The sequence below is a fragment of the Triticum urartu genome, chromosome 3, assembly GCF_003073215.2.
Source record: "Triticum urartu cultivar G1812 chromosome 3, Tu2.1, whole genome shotgun sequence".
Taxonomy (NCBI): domain Eukaryota; kingdom Viridiplantae; phylum Streptophyta; class Magnoliopsida; order Poales; family Poaceae; genus Triticum; species Triticum urartu.
In genome coordinates, this window is record NC_053024.1 from 433,136,011 (window position 1) to 433,162,065 (window position 26,055).

The window sequence follows — 26,055 nt, forward strand, 5'->3', positions numbered from 1 at the left end:
ACTAAGTTTCCGGTTAATAAAATTCTAGCATGAATAATAAACATTTATCATGATATAAGGAAATATAAATAATAACTTTATTATTGCCTCTAGGGTTCCTTCAACTTAATCTTTAAGTAATTACCCTAGTGAACCTCTCTAGAGTCACCATGGTATTTACTCTTAAGGATTTGTTTATACGAAACATATGACTTTATACATTTGATAGCATATATGATGAATTCAATCTCTGAAATATATTGAACTTTATTCATCCACACATGCTCATCAACTATTGATTTCTGCATAGTGTTATGCTATGTGACAGTTTGAGAAAACATTTTCTCATCTTAAACTTCTTCAAAACCTTGCTTAACAAAATTAGATGTTTCAATCTGTCTATATAGATTTTCATCCAATAATTCTAAGTCCTTTGTGCGAATATACTTTATATTATTTCCGATCAAGTGATATGTCATACATGTGTAAGATCAGAAATATCATAGAGCTCCCACTAAACTTCTTTTATCCACAAGCTTCTTGATAAATTCCAAATTCTCCAATTACTTTATCAAATTCTAGCTACTAGACACATTATTTCAAATCATACTCATGGCTTGAAATATTTATATCATTCTGGTATTCCTGGCAAAACCTTTTCTCTACTCCTAAGGGAGCAGTTGGTAGTCTCGCTTCCAGGTTTTTTTAGTCCCACCTCCCACAATTTATTTTGGTACCTCCTCCCACCTGTGACTAAGCCACCACAAACCGAAAAAACCTCCTGAGGCCCGAAACCGCACCTATCCACATGCGACCCTCAATAGACGTACGACCCTCCTTAGGCCCGAAACCGCACCTACGATGGTTAACCAGCGATAGAAAAACCGTGCGGCCGCACGTAGGAGCGATGACTCCTGTTATCGAGCGAGGTCTCCCTTCGTGGCCGCCCTACATCCCTGCGCCGCCTCGCTTCAGTCGCTGCCCTACATCCTCGCCGCCCTCCATCCTGGTCGACGTCGTCGCCCCGCTTCACTCGCCTTCCTCCATCCGCGAAGGGTCCTGGACAAGGTCGTCGCTGCCCTCCATCCAGCGCTGGGATCCTGGACAAGGTCGCCGCTGCCCTCCATCCGCGTCGATCCTGGACACCTCGACAATCCGGCGCTGATCCGGCGGTGGTCCTGGATCAGGTCGTCGACGCCATCCATCACTTCACCGCCGCGCTGAACTCCTCACCCTTGATACATGATTCGGCGCTGATCCTGGACGAGGATACGCGGACACGTCCAGGACCCGGCCAAAATACGCCCTGGATCCGAAAAATAGGTATACAAACCATCTCAAACATCAATCGCATCTCATACATCTCAAATGCCATACAATACAACCCATACATCCATCGCATATCATCCAGCCATGGCAAGTGCTTTGACATGGGATGGATCCGCCTGCATGATTGAATTCTGTTCTACACAGTTTAGGTTTTTTTTCATGTTAATAATAGTCTCAAGTACACATGTTTACAGTCGGCAATTGGCAATTTTTTGTTACCAAGGAGTATCCTGCATCCTGCACTTGTATAAGTATGGCAAGAAAGAAAACACAAACCATACTGGACCCAAGAGTATGTTTCCAAGCAAGTACAGAGATGTAGAAGATGCAGATGAAAGTGCCTTTGCATTATATATGTAGAATAAAATACAATTGCAGTATATGCTAGAATAAACTACCATTTCTGTCTTCATGTTTTTTGCCATTCAATAGTTGCATATGGGGAATTCAAAAAGCACGGCAGGCGAACATCAACCAGAAGATGACGTAACTACAGGTATGCTGCAATCTACCATGTTTCCTTTTAGTCGTGAGACCTGAATATCTGACAGTGACAGACTCTATGCATAATGTCTTCTAGGTCTTACAAGCGGGAGTAGAGATGCAGACCACAATGCGAGCATCATACCCGTAGCTGAAAATGTTGATAACGTTTACACGACGGAATCAGGTATAATACTGTGCGAATATTGGTTATAACTGTTGCCTCACGTCCATTTCTGAATGTGGCATAATGCATTATGTGTTGCAGTCCTTACGGGCGGGATAAATGTTGGAGACTACAATGCAAACTTCATACCCTTACATGCAAATATTCACGATATTTACACGACGGGAGCAGGTATAAGACTGTGTCAACATTGCTGATAATGTTTCGTGCATAACTTATATTTTGTTGATTCTAAGCTGTAGGGCGGGAAACTTCAAACGATGGGATTCCGTCGTATTCTGAGAATAATATGGATGATACGACTAAGCTACGAGATGATACTCAAGGTATTCACATGCATGCTTATACAGCTTCCAAATAGACATCTTCGGTAGTGGATCAGAGAGGTTAAGTCCATTTTCCCAGATGAGCTTAATGGGCTTTCTGGTTTTTACGCTTAACGTAATGCAGATGACAAAACTTACGAGCAGCATGCAACAATATGCATATTTAATGAAGATAAAAAAGTTGGCGAAACAAGGGACCAGTACAACGCACAGAGGCGTGAATCTTATCGGAAGAAAAAAGAGGAGGATATGGTCAGATTACAAGAAGATTATCAGCCATCCCTTACAAAGACTGGTAAGTATTATAGCGTGATTGTGCTCACTAATCTTGGTGTTTTCTGAATACCTATACTATGCAACTTAATCGTTATGGTAATCTGACTTCATAGATGTTCCCCGTGTTGGTTTCATAGATGTTGTATCAACATATATCTAAGTGATTTGTACCTACTTTTTTTGTTCTCTAACTGTCATACCTGTTGTAACAATGGTAGACCATAGGGATCTTATCAACGCGTGGAGGCGGGCATCTTATCGCAGTAAGAAGTCAGATGGTTCTATAAACCAGCTAGACGATTGGCCGATTGTTCACCGCCGTACTCTATGTGATATCACAAATGTTCAACAACCTTCATGTGTGATCCCTGGTACAATGTCGTTAGTTATATGCGTGTATTTGATAATCATACTATTTGTGATTATGTTTAACTTCTCTTTGCTTTCTGAACGCCCGTGCTGGATTACAATAGGAACTAATGTTGGGGCAGATCATATGTTGGGGAAGCTAATCAAACCCACGCGAGATGATAAGCACCGGAAAGTTGATCTTCGTCCCCTTTGTAATTCAAGTAAGATTATTTTATGTTACATCCTAGCATTCATGGTTCAGCCATTTTAATAAATAGTAACCTAGCATTTTATATCAGATGACCCTGCTAGCTCGGTTGATACATCAATCTCGCATAATGAATCAACATATCCTCCTAAAGCTACAAGCACGTCTGATGTAATTGCAGATAAAAATATAGAAGGTAAAATGATAGTGCTTTTTCCATACTCGTTTGTTCTCATGTTGTTTTTTCCTTTCGTAGTTGAGAGAATGACATGGAAGACATCAGTAGATGACTTGAATGATACCACAGAAAATACGCAAGTAACAGAAGAAGAACGCAAAAGAGACCGTAAAAATGCTTTGAGGAGAGCTGCATATCGGCAGAGAAAAGATCGGAATCTGCAAGATCAACATGCACAGGCTCTTAATTTATCTGGTAACCTCTAACGGTTTTTACCATTATAGTCAGTACCCGACTTCATGTCTTAACGATTAAGGTTTCCATATGTTGATCCAATTTGTTTAACCAGACAACCCAACTAGCTCCAACTATACATCATTTTCGGTTGATGCGACAACATTTCATGCTACTACTACAGTCACATCTGGTCTCAATAATGACAAAGAAGTACAAGGTAATCGATTTGTGCGTACTCCATCATCAATTGCTGTCATTGTTATGATTTATTGTCTAATGTCCTGATCGACATCAGATGTGATCTTGAATGACACCCTAGAAACAAAGCAAAAAACCGACGAAGAACTCAAGAGAGATCGTAGAAACGCACTGCGGAGAGCTGCTTATAGGAGGAGAAAGGATAAGCTTATCCATGATGAAAACCTACGTCCACTTTCGTTATCAGGTAAAACATGATCTATATATTCACCATGAATTACATATCTTCTTTTGCTGATCATAGGTAAATGTTCTTTTAGCCACCATCATGCTCGATGCGTACAGTTTATTGCTGCATATTAATGCACCATCATGGTTTTTTTCCTATAGACGTCTTAAATAATATTGGTTCTAACTATGTTTTCAAATCAACACAAAACCAGCCAACCATAATAGCTCCAGCTATATTGAATTCGAGGGTGGCGCAGCAATATTTCCCCATTCAACATTAGACGCGTCTGTTGTCACTCATGACAATGATCTAGCTAGGAGGCAACGTGATAATGAGCGGAAAAGAAATTTAACAAACGAGCAAAGGGAGCAAATAAACGCACAGAGGCGTGCAGATTATCAATGGAATAAGGACGATGTATCTGTTGATGTCAGAGAAACAGTTGATGAAAAAGTACGAGAGAAGCGAATGCAACGTCGCAAAAGCATGTCAGTGATTGAGAAGGGGGAGTCAAGTGCTCGGAGGAAGGCCAATTATGCCAGAAGAAAAAACACCCCATGCAACGAATCCATTGCGCTCCCACGTCCAGACCTATCAAACTCAACCTCTGAATGTCCCACTTTAATCTGCCGCGCATCACCCGTCTCTCGGGCGGCCGAAGATGATACATCTGATGGCGACCCTCCGACGAACAAGACGAATTACATTGATGGTATCGAAGGTATGAAATTGCTAATGTCACTTTCGTCTTGTCATTATCATCAACCATCTTCTAACATGATGTTATCTATTATGACATTCGCAACGACGAATGTCCAGAGGACATCGAATTTTTTCAAAGCGGCATCATGGGCGATGAGCCGACAGCAGCCGAATTGATGGATGAGGAGTACTACATGTTCCGCAACGAAGGTATGGTCAGATATGAAGTACGACGGCGTGCAGCTATATTGTAGTTAAATTTTTTATGTAAATTTTGTTTTGACCATTATGTTTCAACAAATGCCCGTAGGGTCCGATGATGATAACATGGATGCTGACAAGGAAGGGAGCATGTCGTCTGCTATACCTAGCGAGGTTGATCCATTAGAATTTGTTTACACAAACATCCCAGACACCACTCACATCCTGAAGCTCGACGCAAACTGCAAACACTGCAAGGCCAAAAAGTTTGTGTCTGAGACCGACGGGTTCTGCTGTCGCAATGGCCAAATCGAACTTAAACAATCGGAACCAGTCCCAGAGCTGATGAGGCTATGGTCAAGCATGGATGCAGATTCTAGACATTTTCGGGAGAACATACGGTTCTTCAACGGGCATTTCGCCTTCACAACCCTTGGCGTCAGCCTTGATGAGAACTACACAAACATGAAGTCTGGGGTGTACACATTCTGTGTGCACGGCTCCATCTACCACAATGTGCATTCGTTCGGGCCTAGCTCCCGTCCAGAACATCTGAAGTTGTACTTCTATGATGACGACCCAACCATAACTCATCGTAAGGTGGCCACCAAGCAATTAGACCAAGATGTCGTGAAGAAGTTAGTAGACATACTCAAAGAAAACCCGTACTCTCAGCAATTTAGGAGTTTGGGTGCACACAAGGACAACCTCGATGATTATAGGATAGACCTAAACACCGACAAGAGGCTTGACCAAAGAAGATATAATAGACCGTTGTCATCTGAGGTCGCTGCAATTTGGGTTGAGGGCAACGACCTAGCAAAAAGATTTGATAGGAGGATAACACTTTGTGGTAACAACAACGAAAGGCACATTATACCTGTGACCTCCGGAGCATATGACCCGTTGTCTTATCCCCTATTCTATCCAAGGGGGGAGCTAGGTTGGCATCCAAAGCTACTTAAACATAATGTTCCGGAGGAGGTTGTACTACATCCTCAACTGGTCCATGATGATGATGAGGATGCAGGTATGCCGTCTGCATCCCATTTTGCTACAAATAATATCTTATTTCTCGAATATATCCTCATTTTGATTGTACTCAATCATGTGCAGAGGGCAACAGCAGGTTGTGCGTCTCTGTCAGAGACTACTACTGTTACATGCTGCAGACACGGCCTGCAATCTTCAATCCCATACTCTGTGGAGCACGCCTCTTGCAGCAATGGGCGGTCGACATGTACGTCAAGATTGAAAGTTGTCGGTTGAGGTGGTACAGGAAAAACCAGACGTAGATTCGTGCCGACTTGTATAAAGGAGTTGTTGATGCAATAACATCGGGGGAGACCCGAGCAAGCGCTGTTGGGGTAAGAATAGTGCTCCCTGGAACATACCCTGGTGGCGACCGCGACATGAAGAAGAGGCATATGGATGCCATGGCAATTGTCCATACATACGGGAAGCCTGACATCTTCTTGACGATGACTTGCAATCCTAAATGGGAAGAGATAACGAATGAGTTGCTGCCTAGTCAGATGGCACAAGACCGACCTAATATTGTGGCTCGCGTGTTCTACGGCAAGCTAGAGGCTATGAAGGACATGTTGTTCAAGAAGCAGATCCTGGGTGTTGTTGTCGCATATGTATACGTAGTCGAGTTCCAAAAAAGGGGCCTCCCCCACGCACATTTTTTGTTGATCATGGACTCTAAATATAAGCTTATCGTCCCGGAGCAGTATGACCGACGCATTTCCGCAGAGCTCCCAGACAAGCATAAGTATCCGGAATAGTATGCTATGGTGGTAAAACATATGATGCACGGACCATGCGGTGCTCTCAGCCCGAAGAATGTTTGCATGCAAGAAAACGGTTGCAAATGCAGATACCCACAGCCTTTCAATGAAAACACATCACAAGGGAAGGACTCGTACCCAATTTATCGGCGTAGAGACGATGGAAGGCGTGCTAAGGTCCGAGGGAATATGTTGGACAACAGATGGGTTGTGCCTTATAACCCATACCTTATGCGGATGTTCAATTGCCACATCAACGTTGAGGTCTGCTCCAGCATAAAGGCCATCAAATATCTTTATAAGTACATTTACAAGGGCCATGATAAGGCTTCTTTCAGCATCGACCAGCCCGACACCGATGGTAACATTGATGAGATCAAGAGATACGTTGATGCAAGGTGGATCACCCCTCCGGAGGCTATGTGGAGGATATTTGGCTTTCCACTTTGTGCCAATTACCCGCCTGTCTTGCAGTTGCCTCTTCATCTCCCGAATATGCACAGGGTCGCATTCAATGCGCAGGCTGACTTGAATAATGTTTTCGCCTCTGAAAATAATTCAAAATCCATGTTAACGGAGTATTTCAAGGCTAACCAGGAACACCCTCGGGCTAGGCATATATTGTACAAGGATTTTCCTGGAAGCTTCACGTGGCAGAAGAAAAAGAAGTTTTGGAAGCCGCGGGTCGAGCGTTTTCAAATAGGTCGCATCGTGTCTGCCAATCCTGCCGAGGGTGACCGATACTACCTGCATGTGTTGCTAAACCATGTTACGGGAAAAACATCCTTCGATGACTTGCTCACCATGGACGGCGTTCTATGTGGGAGCTTTAGAGAGGCTGCTGAAAGGTTGGGACTCATCGAGGCAGACAACACGCTCGACGACTGTCTTACTGAGGCTGAGCAGTGGGTGATGCCATGTTCTCTTAGGAGGCTCTTCGCAACCATCTTGGTGCACTGCGAGCCAGGCGAAGTGCATGGTTTATGGCATAGGCACCTCGATCCTATGTCAGATGACTATCATCGATCACGCACGTCCCCTGTCGAGGTGGAGCAGATGGTGTTGCTTGACATTAGGGGTATGTTGCAATCTATGGGTAAAGACATTGTTGATTTCGCTCTTCAAAGCATAGATGATGCGTTTGACCCAACCGAGGGTGAGGCAAGAGAGGTCATCGAGGAATCAACCGTTGAGTTTGACGTGCATGACACTAAATTGGCATCTTCCCTGAACTTGGAGCAGAGTGCCGCATACGACGAGATACTAGCGACTGTTAGAACGCGGTGATGGGGGTGTATTCTTTATTGATGGCCCTGGAGGTACAGGGAAGACCTTTCTATACAGGGCGATTCTTGCCAAGGTGAGGAGCGATGGCAAGATTGGTATCGCTACCGCGACGTCGGGCGTCGCCGCTTCTATCATGCCTGGTGGCAGGACTGCCCACTCGAGGTTCAAGATCCCATTGAGTTGCGATGATGGAGCCTCGTGCAGCTTCACGAAGCAGAGTGGGACCGCCAAGCTGCTTAGGATGGCCTCATTGATAATATGGGACGAGGCCAGCATGACGAAACGACAAGCGGTCGAGGCATTGGACAATAGCATGCGCGACATCATGGGAATACGTGACCAACCCTTTGGAGGAAAGACTGTTGTTTTTGGCGGGGACTTTAGGCAGGTGCTTCCGGTCGTCAGAAGGGGGTCGCGGGGCCAGATAATTGATGCAACCCTACGAAGTTCTCATCTATGGAAGGGTATGCGGCAGCTTCGGCTCATCACCAACATGAGGGCTCATAATGACACGTGGTTTGCAAATTACTTGCTAAGGGTCGGCAATGGCACTGAGGAAGTCGACGATCAAGGCAACATACTTCCCCCTGAAGACATTTGTCTGCCGTCTACAGGCGAGGTTGACGACCTGGAGAAGCTTATTCACCACGTGTTTCCGAGTCTAGATGACAACATGTCTGATTCAAATTACATGACATCTCGAGCAATCCTTTCCACGACAAACGACAATGTCGACAAGATAAACATACGCATGATAGAGCGTTTTCAGGGAGATGAAGTAATATACCATAGCTTTGACAGTGCGGAGGACGACCCATATGGCTACTACGCTCAGGAATTTCTGAATGGATTGACTCCTAACGGTCTTCCTCCGGATGCACTCAAGCTAAAGCTGAACTGCCTTGTCATACTTCTAAGGAACATTGATCCAGCAAATGGATTGTGTAACGGCACTAGGCTTGTTGATAGAGGTTTTGAGAGGAACACCATTGATGCCGAAATCGTGATTGGACAACACGCTGGCAGGAGGGTCTTCCTTCCTCGAATACCTCTCTGCCCATCTGAAAACGACATGTTTCCGTTCAAGTTTAAGAGGAAGCAATTTCCTATAAGGCTTAGCTTTGCTATGACCATTAACAAGGCTCAAGGGCAGACAATCCCGATTGTTGGTGTCTACCTACCCAATCCCGTGTTCTCTCATGATCAGCTCTATGTTGCTTTGTCTCGAGCCACCGCAAAGAGAAACATAAAGATACTCATTCAAAAGGAGAAGCCGAAGGAGAAGTCCAACAAGCAAAAGGACAATCCAAAGAAGCGAAAAAGTCCGACCGTGTCCTTACTAACCTCGATGAAGAACATCGTCTACAAGGAAGTCCTTACAGGCTGAAGTCCGGTCTTAATAGACCGGCAGGTTATCTAATGACGCAACATTTACTCTTGTGATGGTCAAGATTTATTGTAATTCGTTTTTACATATATCCTTTTTATTTGGTATTTTGATAGTTGGATGTATACTCCATTTAGTTGAGCTACTAAATGCATTTCAATAATCAGCCGTCATGTTGGCACCATCATCGCTGTTATATCTTTTCTACTATCGCAATGTTTCTGGCAGTGTACATGTCACCCACCGTAGTATTTCATGTGTGATATGTGATTCAGATATAATGATTGGCCTGAAAAATACCTTGAACATGCAATGAAACTTTTGTGTTACGGCAAGTGATCATATCCATTGTTATTATTTTGGTATTTTGATAGTATGGTTGAATGTAAATTTATTGGCGTCCTTATTATCCCTGTATTATTCTGATATGTCAGAAGTATAGGATTATGATTGGTCTGAATTATAAGACCAACACACGCAGAAGGGAAGTTTGTGTAGCTTTTCAAGATATATTTTGCATATGTACATCTAATAAATAATAAAATGGTAGCCTGCGTACTTGCAAATATGTTCAAATGCACGTGCTACTCTGGAGAATGTGACAATGCACGTGTCTGATCGCTGAAGTGTGCAATATTTTGGAAAAAAGATTGATTATTTGTACTTTCACGTATCTAAACTAATTATTTATCAGTTCAGCTCAAGTTTTATTTTAATTTCTTGCATTGGCTCATGTACCTTCATGAGTTTACTGCGGATCTGAAAGAGTTCTAACCTAAAAAATTGTATAAGGCTGCATTAATCTAGGACCTGGCGAGTATTGGTTCAGAGAGGAAGCATCGTTCTGCAGTATTTTAATGATGCTGGTTGGGCTGGGGGTGGTCGACTTATAGGTTGCACCCAGCCAAGACGATTGGCTGTGCAGGTATCAACTGTTTAAATGTTCATCAAAATGTTTATCCTTCTCTAGATGCCATTTAATACTAGGTTTCTCTATTTACCTTCTAATAATAGCATGCACCAGATTATATTCTTTTGGGTACGTCCTTAGCAACTAGCATGGCGACTAAGGCTCTTAGCTAATTATCTAGAGCAAGCTTCTGTATTACTTATGGATTTTCTGGTGCAACATGAATCAAACCCGGGCAACATGAATCAAATAAATAAATTATTAGAGATTGATAACTAGTAAAAGATAAGCTTGGAGGACTTTCTCTGGCCTCAGCCACGGAGATTTATCCAGCTTCCCCTTTGTGACCTACCCGTTTGTGACAGTGTTGCCATGTGGTAGTGGCCATAGTGCCCAAAAGTGTATCTGTAACAGGAGACTTCATCCTGCAAAATTATTCATGTGCTCCGGCAGTGATTTCTAACATCCTATACGGAGCAGTCAGCTGATAGAACCATAACTGTACTGCTTAGAAGATGGTAGCTGAAAATGTTTTAATTTTTTTCCTGCTATTAGACTACCTTTGTAGATGCATATCCTCTGCTCTCAATTACCTTTTCAACCCATTTTAATAATTTGAACATACGCTTGCATCTAGAGTAGCTGAAGAAGTTGGTGTGGAACTTGGAGAAGAAGTAGGATATACAATAAGATTTGAGGATGAAACAAACCCTTTATGATATAAGTTTTTATCCTTTCACTGATTTTCTTTGTCTGAATTCTACAGCGTGGAACACATTTTTGGACTAATTTGTTTAATGTCATGTACTCTGCTTATGCCTACATCGTTTGACACGGCATGACCATGATCATATTGTCTACATCCGCGCGTTTGCGTGGCCGCCGAGGCTGGATACCTGGAGCTGCTAGAAGGACGGTGGCTTCGGCCGCTGCTGGAGGGGATCAGTTCGTTTCGAGGTGTAGGGAGATAAGAGAGGGACGGGCAGGGGGCCGACGCCGCCATGGGCTTGCTGGCTTCTGCTGCTCCGTTCGGGAGACAGAGCGAGAGATGAGCCATTTTTTTGACCGAATTATGCCGCTCTTGTGCTGTTCTGCTAATGCATGGACAGAGAGTGGCATGTGTCTAATACCGTTGCTACTAATGCATAGGCATAGATAGACAAAATTATGTTGTGTGCTAGCTATGGGAGCGTGTACTTCTACTACTATTATCTTTTGGTGCTCTACTATTGTTTATCATTTGTACGTATGTGCGTTGTATAGATTGTTATGATGAAAAAGAATAAACAATATGATCTTTTGCAAAGCTGTGTCTGACTGAAATATTTGCAGTCCAATTATATTTTTTGATATACATTAGGATCGTAAATTTATGTGTTATACATGATTTATTTGAAAATACTAAAATTAACATTTGTCCCGTAGCTGCGCACGGGCAATAACCTATAACATAATTAAAGATATCATCAAGGTAATGGAAAATAACATAATAGAAGGGAAAACAATAAATATATTAATGTGATTATCATAAAGGTTAAGAAATATCCATATAGAAGAAAATTAATTTTTCATAGGCAAATGAAAAATCAGATACGTTTTCATAGGCAAGTGATCATAAATCACAAATTTGCATTAATGAAATATAATATGAATCATTACGAAAGATCATGGCCCGATTTTGAGATGTCTGTTTCCTTGATTAATAAACAATTTTTAATAGGTTGCCAAATATTAAATATCTTAATATAGATATGTCACCCACGGGGGCCTAGCCAGTCAAAAACAAATTTTCATCACTATTTCGTTTTCCCGCCGCCCTATGCTTATATAAACAAAGCCCCGCTGCACCATATTTGTCACCATCTTTATGTAGAGGAGAAGTCATCTCCTCCACGACTACAATGGTAATCTCATACGGATCGTTCACCTCTAAGAGGGTGATGGCGTCGCCGCCAGTTCCTGTCATCAGTCCCATCACCCCTCCGATGAACAGGCAAGATAGAATAATATTTTTGTACGTATATTTGCCATCACTAGATAATGTGTTATTTTATTGAAATAATCACCATTGTTTGGCCACTAGAATGTTATGTTCCTTGTTTGTTTATTTTTATCCTCCCCTTGCAAAATAATTTTACCTCATCCTTTTGTTTTTATTCTACGCACAGGAACTTGAATTTTCATCGCGTCCAAATGGAGCACATATATCGGAATTGCTGGATTATTCAAGCTAGGGTCATATGGAAGGCTCACATCAAAGAGAATGGCATGGGAAACTTGTACCTTCAGTGCATACTACTTGATCGGTTGGTAAGGCATTAATCATCTACTTGATAGCCCACATTTTCAAAATACAATTTTGATAAACATGTATTTTTTTGCTCATAGTTGTTATGGTTCATAAATATATATTAGGGAACAAAGTTGGAAGCGATTGCGTACAACAGCCAGGCAATCCGTTTCAACAGCATACTACAAACCGGTAGGACCTATGATTTCAATCGCGTCGGGTTCAACCCCACAGATTTGCCAGATGGACATTTCTGGTACCTAGCCATTGACTTTGTCACCACACTAACTGCTATGACTGAGGTTAGGATGTCGGCACAGCAAATAACGTCGACAATTTTCCCACCGTGCTTCCCACAATTTGGAGAAATATTTGAGCTACGGGACAAAACCATCACTGGTGCATCATCTTTATATTTGTTCTTGCATATTAATCCGTACAACTCAGCGTCTCATTGTGATTTCAAATTTGCAGATGTGGTTGCTATCCTTGCCTACGTTGGTCAGATAGAATATAAGTGGGATTCAATATATGAACGCCGCGTCCCTTCACTCGAGATTGGCGTCATGAACTTTCAGTAAGCGCCATTTATGATTTGAGATTTTCATATGCTTTTTTTTGTAATTTTATTGTTGCATTGACAGACTAACATTTGTATTTGTCTATAGACGGCAGATAATTTTCTTACGTGTACGTGAAGAGCACGTTGGGCGAAACTTCTGCCACTTGCAATGCACTGACAAGCTGTTCGAGAAGCTTGTTGTTACTTACATTCAGGTAAATCGAAGGTAGCGATGCTTGCAAACTATGAGGGAGAGCACATTCTTCTTCTCTACTAACATTAATGATGATCATCATTATCTACAAGGTAGGGGTTGCGTTCTATTTTAAATTTGTTGTCAATGTATTTTTTATGTATTACTATGTCACTACTATATAACACTGATTTTTATCATAGATATCCATGAAGCCAGCCTCATGACACTTGACGAAACACGTGCGTACGTCAATGGTGTTGTTCAAGCTAGGAACAATGGAGGCTAGAATTATCTTTGTACACAAGTGCACAATTTGTCTTGGATATAAAAATGTATGAACGCTTTGCATGCAACATTTTGTTGCCAATTGTCACATTATGAAGTGTTCGCTTATGTCTTGGAGGTTTAATAATATGTGATATTCAATAAAAAAAATCTATTTAACAGTGTCGTCATATTTCAGAGCCATATAATGTGAAGTTCTGAACTATATATTTGACTAATATATATTTGATGACCAAACTGTCAATAATGGACTTCAAATGGTAGCATGTCTACTCTCATTTGAGCTACACGTATGAATCTCTTTCAGTCTAGGTTCAAATTTGTTAATATACAGTGCAGCGCAAAAAGGAATCAAGGACTGCCGTATGCCCGTGTGTTGTGTTTCTTTCTACACACGGAAACAATAGTTCTTCAAGTGGCGCGGGCTTTTTGGTCGTGGTGAGGAGGACAAAAATAGAAGAAGAAAAAACGTTGTGTTTCTTTATATTTCTCGGACGCCCGTGTTTGACGTATATTTGGGAAATAAACTAATTGTTTCTTTTTATATATCTGAAGGCAAAGTTTGGAAAGGAGTCATAAATTAGGAAATATATAATCCGGTGTTGATACATTTGCCGGGTGGAGCATGCAATGAAAATAATTTTATACCATGTTTTCCTATAGTTTTTGTTATGGAATATTGTAATTATGGAAGGATATGGGCCACCTTCCGAGTACATGCCCACGATTCCTCCCGGCGAGGATATGTCAATTAGAATTATAATTATCATTAAAGTCATTTCCTTCCAAAACGTTATATTGCCCAATCTCCCGGTCCGGCCTACCATACGTTCAATGGGTTTCCCAGTGTGGCCATTAATATTCCCTTAATCGGATTTGTTTTTAAGGAAAGTTATATTAGGCTTCTTCCGATCGGGAAAGAGAGACATATATAATAGATATATAATCCGGCGTATATTTATTTGCCCAGTGGAGTTTGGAAGAAAAAATATGCTTGTCCTTTTATTAGCAAGGATCTATGATGGAAACGTGCACGGATGGAATAATAAGGGGCACCTTCCAATCCATACAACATGCTAATGCGTCACCGGCCTGGTGCCGGACACTTATATATATGGTCCGGCTGTGAGTCCACCGTTGTCCACTGCCCCCTCGCTCGCTCGTCCTGGTGCTAAGACGACTTTCTGCCCGTGCCAATGGCTGCAATGCCGATTTTTGATGGAGTGAACGACGCAGTCGAGTACATATACAACCACGTCATGCTTTCCTCAGTCGAGGAGCAGTTAGAGTTTGTTCTGGCAGCCCTAAACTATATCTATAATTTATTTGCAATTATTAGCTGCAGATCAGTACCATTATATTATGCATTATCGGCATCTTATTTTGAACCCGAGTAAAAATATGTTCTTTCACCTAATCCACGTCGATGAGTTGGTCACGTTCATAAGTTGTTGCATGCATGCACTGGTTAGGATCATGCGATCCTTTCTAAGTCCATATGGTTCTTAAGATCTAACGTAGTGGTTGCAAAAATCTGGTCATGCGCTAATATTATCCTTTTACATTACGCCATGTTAGTACCATCCACAGCACGTTATTTTAAACTACAAATTTTCAATGAACTATAGTATATTGCAACGGGTCCTGGTGCATGATACATGTACCATCTATAGATTTTATCATATCTGTAATAGGAATAAGTTGCAACCGAACATATCATAATAAATTTGGTTATCTTACGAAATAGTATTTATTTCCTCAAATGACACGACAATTCCAATTTTTAGGTACATACATTTCAGACCTTTCTAGAGTTGTGAATACTAAGTATTGTTTGCCCACATATTGAAGTACAATATTTTTATGATACCCTGATTTTATCATGCCGGTTTGTTTGCAGCACAATATGGATAAGGAGCCCTCGTCCATTCGTGATCGAGTTAAGTCTACGGACTATCCAAGACACATGCGAGGTGATACATGGATCAATCCGAGCTGCTTCGATCTTGCAGTGCGTAAGCTTAGTAGCGACGCGATACAGAGGAACGCAGGAACAGACTTTCTTGACTCCACGCATATGTTTGATTTGCAATTCCATGGCCTAGCACGGGTGCTGAGTCAGACTGGCTTATGCCTAGCTGAACGCACCAACTTGTTGATTAACAATGTCATTGTACGGCCTTTCCCGAAATACAACGTGCTCATGACCCCGTCCATTGTAAGGATTTTTCTTCTTAAAATTTGGTGTGTATACTATCTGTTCACCATTAACTTTGTATACTTATTGCAGTACCTATTGCCGTTGTATTTGGTGGATTCCTCCTACGGCCTCCTTGCAATTAATATTGAAAATAGGAGGACTCTCCTGATTGATCATTCTAACGAGTCATTCCTAGGATCAGAGGACTTTCATGACAAGGAACTTAAGAAGGAAGCCCTGATAGTTCTGCAAGAATTTGGCAGTGTATTGCAACAGGAGAGGCCTGGTTTGAATCCCCAACTCGTGGATTGGCCACAAGATCATACCTATATTACAGCCCCGCAGTAATATTTTTAATTGGTCATGCACATTATAGCCTCACTGGTATAGGTTCTAACATATGGAGTTTTTTTGTCACAGCCTGGACTCTGGATTCAAACTCCTACAGGAGATGGCTCACCAAGATGATACTCTCGGGCATAACATTTCCAGGACTTTGGTAGGTGCATATATATCAAGTTTCTCTCTTCCATATATTTGTTGAATATAAATTTATGTTCTTCCACTCACATAGGTTTGTTGTGCAATTCATTCTTCAGCAATTTATTCCCTACATATATATAACAATTCATTTTTTTATGTTTTCTAGGATTCAATACAGCTCAGAAAGAACTTGCTGGTCCAGATGCTGACGATCAAAGGCAATGAAGCAGCTGGAAACATCCCAGCTGAAATTACAGCGGCCTTGAGGTTTTTGGACGAATGACTATGGACTGATGCATATTCAAATGTCGCAGATATAATAAGCCAATATAGCTTTGTTAGGGATCAAATATCAGATTTATCCTTTTGGCAATATGAATAATGTATTGGATTATATATATGTAGGGAATAAATGCTTCGATTGCACCCTCTAGCTTCGTCTTCGCTTCAACGTTGTCTGCTTGTTTTGGTTCTATCTATATAATTTGGCTTCTACGTATATTTTGTACTATAATACCGGTGCGGTCAGGAGCAGGTTTGTTGCTCCCGGTGAACCGGAGGCATTTTGGAATGGACCATGGCAGGTTCAGCCGGCAAATGAGGTTTTCAGTCATCCCTCACATCATATATCGTGTAACTCCATCCATACACGCACTGCTATACGTTACAAGGGTCGGAAAGGGAAATGCTATACTTACGGATTGTTTTGACACGAAAGGAGTTATGGATGAAAGTGCAAATCTGTGGTTAGTTAGTGATGGGACCCTCAACGAAATTCAAGGTGGAAGAGATTAATGAAGAGTAGGCACGTTAGCACGTAACCTCTTTCCCGTGTCCAATGCCCCGTAAGTGTAGGATTATTGGGTCGGAAATCGTCACATGCTAGCTATGGAATAGCCAACTAAAAAACATGTTTGTTATAAGGCACGTTGCTTCCATTCCCTTTAATCTTCAAGTTCGCATGTGATCCACATATCTCTGTCGTGTTCATTTTGTTTCTGATAACGCGCTGATTATCTTGTATGTGTTATTGAATAGAGTAACCAAAATAAGTCCCCGCCAGGGTGTTTTCTTATTGACTACATAAAGTACAATACGGTGCCAGCATTTTTCGACAAACAATATACGTGACCAACATTTTCTAATTTGAGGTGGGGAGAAGAAAATTATTATTAAGCTACTCTAATGGAGTCACATCTTTTTCAAATATAATATAATCGAAAATATTTTGTGTTCTATGTATGAACTTTCTCTAAACAGAATAGCCATATATTCCTAGATATGACGTTAAATAACAATAAAATAATAAAATAAAGGAGGCACTAATAACTGATTCAGAGGACGAAAAAATAGGTGTCTTTTTCAAACAGGAAAGAGAAAATCAAAAAATGTGCGTGGATTTGGGAAATAAATAAACTAAATTGTTTTATCAAGTTTGGATCTTTTACATCTTATCTAATTTATTAGCAGACGTATTCCGTTGCAATCCTTCGGTGTATATACATTAATATGAGTTCGTACATTAAATATTTCATTTGTCTGGGATAGAAAAATAAGATTGTATTAAATCTAGAGATATGATTTTCCTAATAAAGAAATAATGCTTGTACATGTAAAGGAAGTGGGCTGAAATAATGGAATTGGGAAGATATTATCTAATATTGGGAGATATATAAGATCCGTCCACAATTAATAATAATTTCTACAAGGAAATGAATAACGGCATTAATTAAACGGCGGTCATCATTTGGAAGTCAATATCAACTCTCCAATATATTAGATTTCACGGTAACAAAATGATAAACTCCATCTGCCTACTATTTCACCATCCACCTAAGTTCACATATATCCCATCAGCAATTTCTGATCAAGAACGAATTTTCTATCGCATGGAGGCGATCATTGGGAGCGCTGCGCACGCACCCCAAGAGGGTGCACCCGTGCCCCAGGAGGATATTCCCAGGCCCCAGGAGGATGTGCCTGCGCCCATGGATCATCTGCCTCCACCAATGCATGCCGTGGAAGATGCACTCGAATACATATTTCACTTTATCATGGGCATTCGAGACCAAGATACATTAAAGTAAGTTGTCTTTTGCTACATACAAATCATGTTGGAACACTCTGGTACATATCAAGGAAAGATAGCTAGACTGGCAATCCTAAAACATGCATAGGTACATGTATACATTTTTAGTTGATTTGACACGTGTAGATACGTGTAGGTGAGGACAATGTGACCTCATGCAATGTCATGCAAAGGCCATGAATTCAGATTCTATATTTGATACGTGTAGATACATCTAGGTGAGGACAATCTGACCTCGTGCAATGTCATGCAATCTAAACATGAATTCGGTTTATAGGTTAATGTAGACAAAGTTAAACTAGAAGAGGACCATTTATGTCTTTTGCTATATGTTGTTGTGCATTTTTTTGCAGCTCAATATGGATAAAAAGTGCCCGGCCGTACCAGATCGAAATCAGCCTCCGAATGATCCAGGACACCCTTTTTTTCATAAGAAACTTCATCCTGAATGCTTCAACCTTGTTGTTCGTAACCTTGCGAGCGCTGGAGTAGAGAGGACCGCAGGAACCAACTGGGTTGGAAGCAAACATTATTTCGACTTGCAGTTTCATGCTCAGTCACAGGCCCCTGAGGTACTCCTGGATGACGCAAGGAGAGCGCATCATGACGCTGATTAACTATGTTGTGGTCCAGCCTCTTCCTAAATATGATGTGTTCAACTCTATAATTGTAAGAGACGCTCGTTCTTAAAGTTAGTTTTAATTATTATAATAGTAATTGACATGTGTCGACCTGCCACAGTATCTACTACCGTTGAAACTTTCGGATTCCTCGTACGGGTTACTTGTAGTCAACCGGCTGAGGAGGAGGGTTGTCGTGATGGATCCATCCTTCAACATGTTTGATCCTGAAGATAGCACTCATAACATATTGATGAGGAAGGAAATCACTTTGCTCAAGGAAGAATTCAACAATGTGTTGCAGACTAGGATCCCGGGTTGGAATACCTAAATCATGGATTGGGAACAAGAAACCATGTCTTCTGCTAGTCGTAGGTAATGGACTAAATTGATCGCATACATAAGATGCAGACCATTATAATGTTTAATATTTAATTTTTGTGTCGCAGCAAACACTCTGGCTTATTTGTCCTACAGGAGATGGCCCACCAGATAGGTCGTTTGCGTAGCATGGGCTGGATGAACACTAGCGTAAGTACATATATAATCACTTGCTGTGTGCTAATTATTATCCAACCAATTTATTAAATGATTGAGATTTTGCACCTTTCCTAGGATCCAATACAGCTCAGACACCAAGTTACGGTCCAGGTGATAATGGTCAAAGACAATGAAGCAGCTGCAAACATCCCGCAAGAGATTAGAGCGGCCTTGAGGGTTATAAGCAACTGAAGACGGACTAATGCATGCAGATATGCCAAAAAAATCCTATACTTCAGCTTTGTTAGGGATCGATTTGATAATTATTTATTTTTGATATGAATAGTTAGATAATTACTTTATGGGGTCTTCTATACACGTACGTTTAAAAAATTTATGATGTTTTGGTATTATCAAACTATCCGAACTTTATGGTGTTTTGGTAATGTTGAAGTTTGGTTTTACTACAATATTGTTGGATTATTAATATTTTGTTGCAACGTCATGAACGAATCATTCGTTTGTCTGCCATGAAGTAGCAGTGAGACCCATTTGGGAAGCTGTACAGGGCTAATAGGGTTTGACGCAATATGAGATGAGTCGCCGGGATTTATTAGACGAAAGGCACCAGGCCACACCGTTGAAAAGAGGGGGGCAGATTTATTATGGAAAGAAATCAGTGCCCCACCGGTTAAATGATGGGGGTGCAAATTTAATTAGAGGGGGGCATAAATATTAGAAGTAAAACACTGGGTCCCACAACAATCGCAGCCATCAACGCTTTCCGTGTGGGCATCGAGCGTCGCAGCGATGGCTCGTGAAAGAGTAAATCATGTTTCCTTCTATTTTTCATTTGGGAAAGTTATGGTGAAAGGGAGGTATATATTAGGAAAAATTTAATCTATGTCTAATTTATTTGCATAGTGCAATCAAAATAAAGATCTTGCCTTAATTGTTGATAGTTTTTTTGTACGGAAACATGCAAATAAGGAACGATAAGGGGCACCCTCCTATTTGTTGTCGCACAACTCCCTACGGCCCTCATCTCTACTCAATAAAAGCCTACGGGTCCTGACCTCACCGTCGTCCATTGACCCCTCCCTCGCATTACCAGTGCTACGACAAACATTTGTCCCAGTAATGGAAGCAATGGCAATTTTTGGGGGAGTGCGACAGGCAGTCGACTTTGTGTACGATTTCATCACGCTTTCCTCAGACGAAGAACAACTAGAGTAAGTTCTCGCAACCCTACATATCTGTTCTTGTTTGCACTTCATCGTCTAAGTCCACTGCCCTTTACATATATACTGTTTATACACGTGATCGTATAAGTCCACAGCAGTCACTTCTATTAAAGTTCGTAGTATCGAGATCTTATAACTAGATGATCGTTTGAGTTTACGTTTACTATAACTCATGACTTTTATGAACCTTGTTCTTCCTATTTACAGCACAATCTGGATTAATAGCCCCCGCCCATTCCCTATCGAGATTAGCCTACGGATCATGCGAGACACCATTAGAGGAGATGGAGTTGTCCATCCGTTATGCTTCAATCTAGCTGTGCGTAAGATTAGTACCGACGCAGCAGAGAGGAGCGCAGGCACCAGCTCTGTTGGAAAGACACATTTTTTCAATTTGGGATTCCATGAGCAAGCACGGGCGCTAAGGCAAACTTGGTTAAGCCAAGAACAGCGCACCAATGCGCTGATTAACAATGTCGTGCTTGAGCCTTTTCCGAGATACGACATGTTTCGCACCCCTACAATTGTAAGTGTTCTCATTCTTAAAAAATAGTTTTGTTTCTTTGTTTGCCATTTACCTTTGTCTACCAAATGCAGTATCTTCTCCCACTGGCACTCGTGGACTCGTCATACGGTCTTTTAGCAGTGAAAATGGAAATCGAAAGGACTATCGTTATTGATTATTCAAACCAGGCTTTATTTCAGTTTGAGGAGGACTTCCATGACACCGAACTTCAGAGGGAAGCCCTTTTAGTGAAGCAAGAATTCAGCTTTGTCTTGCAACAGGAGGCCCCTGATAGGAACAGCCAACTTGTGGAATGGCCCGAACAAGAGAACATTCATGTTTCACCTCGGCGATACTATTTTAAATTTGGCTTATGTTTTAGTGCGTTCTCTAATATAGCTATTACAATATGGTGTTTTTTTGTGATAGCATGGACTCTGGATTCAAAGTTTTACAGGAGATGGCCCATCTGTATGAAACCATCGGGAATGACATGGTTCATAACATGTAAGTGCATTTGTAATGAGGTTACAGCTTTCATATATTTGCTAAATATTTCTTCTGACTTTGTTTATGCATAAGATGAAGGATCCACAAAGTCTCAGGAAGCGACTAATGGTCCAGATGCTGATGGTCAGCGAGAATGAAGCAAAGGATAACATTCCAGATCAAGTTAGAGCAGCTTTGAGATTTATTGGTGGCTAAGGAGGACTGCTGCATCGATAAATACCTAAAAATAAAGTGATGTTTAGTTGCTTGCTAGGTAATAATCTTTTTGAATGCCTGTTCTGATCAGATGATCAGATGACATTTTCTGAAATATTTTTAAAGTTTAAAGAGTGATTGATGGTGGCATCCACTAGCTATGTTGGTTGTATATCTATCTTTCCTTCTATCTAAATGTTATGGTTGTAGACCAGACAGTTTGGACCAGGTTTGCTCCATGTGAACCTAAGTACTTTTGTGTTGGACCATGGCAGGTTCACAACGTACTCAAAGTCCGGCAGGTGATGTTTTCAGACATTCCATGCCTCGCATCATATACTACCTCGTATAGTATAACTCCATCCTATACGAGGTTTTCTTCATTGGAAATAATCACATTCCAGCTAGAGAATAGTCAATAAACATATGACGGTCATACAGGCACCATATACTACCTCGTATAGTATAACTCCATCCATACACACACTGTTATACTATACGAGGTTTTCTTAGTCTGAAATAATCACATTCCATCTAGAGAATAGTCAATAAACATATGACGGTCATACGGCACGTACCTTGCATGTATTCTTAAATATTGAAGGTGTCCTTGATCTTGCTCTCTCGCGCCTTGCCTTTAATTCCAGCTAGCGAATAAACGCTTATTATCTTTTATCTGCTCCTGAATAGAGTAACGAAAATGGGAGAGGAATAGTTTTTCTTATTGATCAGTACCTACAGTAAAAAAAGTAAAACCATGGTAACAGTAGATACGTTAGTGTGCAGGCCGTGAACTTTAATGAGTTGCATACAAATCAATGATAAGTTCATAATTTAATGAGTTACATACACCGCGGGTGCCTCGGTGTAAAATACGTCCTCAAACCCGTTGCAAGTTGTGAGCAAGTTAGCTAAATTCCTCAGCATGGCACTGGCTGAAGAGGAGGATAGAGCTCTGGTGTTGCTAAAGAGGTGGTGAGACTCTCCAGTTTTGTGACACTTACCAGCCTATAAGTTAACCAGGTTGGTGCCGTTAGCCACGGAAACAAAGTTTACTTTGGTAATTCCTGGTTTATAGGAAATCAGGAGTAGGGGACTGGGTGAACCACATGAGTCACGAGATGGGCGAGAAGTTAGACTGCATCAGCCACCAGAAGCTTCAGTGGTTTGGGCTTGTGCTTCAAGTCAATTTTGTTATCTGTTCTGCTATCAATATCCATAAGCACATTACATAATGTTCCCTACTTATATCTTACTCAGTCTACTGTATAATGTTGTCAAAAATCTGATCCCAGTATTGTGCAACAAGATTACGAGTGTGTGCATTTTATCTGATACCTGTGTAAACTGTACACCATAAGCAAGCTGTCATTTGAAAACTACGGTATTTTGTAAAGAAAACAAATTAAGTAACCATTTGATCTCAACACATTTTGCCCGTACACTTTTGCAGGATCTTCAGCAAGTAGGGTGATGAAAATTAGATAAAAAATGTTTTGTTTATGTTTGGCCCCCTCATACTTGTCCATCAACATTCTAAAACCATCAACCTTGGGGGTCTTATCTGAGGTTAAGTGGTTTCAAAGATGACAATGGCCTTGTATTTGACTCAGGCCGGGCTAAGTGGTTTCAAAGGGAACCTGGTGGGTTGGTGCCATTCATCCGGGGCTTAGAGAATAATAGTCCTAATCCTAATATAATTTCCGTAACAAAAATTTGTTACAGGAAAATTTATAATGGCATATGTCAAACATGTTACTATCGATAAACATGCCTGGGTGTGCTTTTAGAGCTGCATTTGTTTTATATATCTCAAGACAAGCAGAAAGAATATCATACAAGAAAAGATAAACAAAGTGCGTGAATAGGTACTTCTACACAGTCAAATATCATATCAATTAACACTACATTGCTACTTGTTACAGTAGGAGTGGAGTTACTAGTACAGAACAAATACAGACGTTAAGTATATAGCAAGGACTGACATTAGGAGGCATTTAATATGGGAAGCTACGCCAGTTTAATCAAGAGCACAAAAATCAATAGTTCATGAAGCTTTTGTGTCAGAACATATGCATTTGGGAAAAAATGAGGACTACAAAAAAAAATAAGGCTATACAATGGACAATAACATGATCAAAAGTATGGATAGGACAGTAAGGACAATCAGCACAACACCTACTGAAAAAGACATTCAGATCAAAAAGTATATGCCCCAAATTATATGTGTTTTTGAAAAATGTTCATCATGTATTCAAAAAAAGAAAAAAAATCTATCTTAAAAATTGAACATGTAATAAAAAAAATTAATGTGTAAAATTATTCGTACATTTATACAAACACGTTGGACATGTTTTAACTTATTTATAGTATATCTTAGGGGTAAGAATAATTTTATTATTAAGCTACTCTAATGGAACCACGTCTTTTCCTAACATATAAGATAGTTGAGAATATCTTGCGTACGCAGGTGAAAATAATTCATACTAGGAAATGAATAATGGAAAGCATGCACGTATGGAAGGATATGGGGACCTTCCATCTGCCTGAGCGACCATGTCCTGTCAGTCTTTAATGCCCCCGATGTTGAAAATCAGGTGGAATCAAAAGTTTGCTTATTAGTTGGCTTTAAAAAATGGAAGTTGCCTTATTATTTGGAAGGCACTTAAGTCTCGAAGATGCATCTGTCAATCAGGACGTGATCCCTTCTTATAACCTTCGACGAGCTCCGGTTTCAACACCTTGGACGTGGTCTCTTCACCAATTTCCGATCACTCACCACTCTCATCAATGGAGGTTGTCCACGGAGCAATTGGTTTTCAGGTCGCACCACAAGAAGCTTTGCCCGCCCCTCAGGAGGATGCGGCCAACGTTAATGCCCTAGCAGATGCCGTTGAATACATTTTTCAATCTATCACTGCTGTCCAAGACGATGAGGCACTGAAGTAAGTAGTATTGCTCTGCCTAATATTTGGTTTCAATATGCTTGGCTTCTGATTGCATAGTGATAATTATATAATCTAAGTGTTGAAGTCATGTACAGGTAAAACATATTTATTGCCTCATTAGCTATTCATCTAGACTTGTGTGGTACTGACTATTAGGAATATGTTGATGAATGCTACAATTTGCTTGTTGCTTTTACCTTAATTGATTACTTCTAATTATAACTCCTTATATTAATGTTGCTTTACCTTGAGTGTTCATTGTCTCCTACACTTTTTTACCTATGGTACATGTTGCCATGTTAATTTTGTACACACAAAAATTGCAACAGATTATCACAAAGGAGTTAGCATGTTTTTAATTAAATAAAAAATTTCACTGATCCTTATTATACAAAAGAGTTAAACTATATGTGATGTTTATTGGTAAAGATTGGTCTGCATTTTTTTGGCAGCACAATTTGGATTAGAAGCGAACAACCGTATCCGATTGAAATCAGCCTACGGATGCTCCAGGAAACAATTTTGCTTTTTGGACAATTTCATCCCGAATGCTTCAATCTTGCAGTTCGTAAGCTTGCGAGTGCTGAAGTAGAGAGCACTGCAGGTACAAGAATGCTTGGAAACAAACATTTTTTCGACTTGCAGTTTCATTCTCAGGCACGGGCCCTCAGACACTCTTGGATGAATCAAGAATCACGCACCGCAGTGCTGATTGACAATGTCGTTGTCCGGCCGTTTCCTAAATATGATGTGTTCAACTCTAACATTGTAAGAGACTCATTCTTATCATTTATTTTGCTTATTATATTAGCTACTAACATGTGTCTATTTACCGTAGTATCTGCTACCATTTGTTTCGGTGGATTCTTCCTAGGGACTATTTGTAGTCAACATGGAAAGTAGGAGGGTTCTCCCAATTGATCCATGTATCGACGCCTATGGTGGACCATACAGCTTTCATAGCACTGAAACGAGGAAGGAAGTCACAATGTTGAAGCAAGAGTTCAACAATGTGTTGCAGATGAGGATCCCTGGTTGGAATACCAATCTCATGGACTGGTCAGTGAACGGCAAGTCTTCTAACGGCAGGCGGTAATATACTAAATTTATCACATACTTTATAAGCACACAGTTATAGTTTTAATATACTTACTTTTTTTGTAACAGCAAAGACTCCGCTTTCC

General features: G+C 40.7%; 1 protein-coding gene across 19 annotated transcripts in view; it reads right to left on the reverse strand.

Annotated features, from left to right (window-relative positions):
- Positions 1-523: 523 nt before the first annotated feature.
- The window catches only part of LOC125544219, a 33,934-nt gene continuing 8,402 nt past the window's right edge, over positions 524-26,055 (reverse strand). For 5 of the 19 annotated variants that reach the window (XR_007299341.1, XR_007299340.1, XR_007299337.1 and 2 more), the window contains 2 exons: positions 22,502-22,658; positions 1,404-7,227 (listed from right to left, as the gene is read on the reverse strand). The gene's annotated coding sequence lies outside the window, so the exon portion shown is untranslated. The other 14 variants (XR_007299343.1, XR_007299334.1, XR_007299345.1 and 11 more) reach the window with 14 other exon arrangements.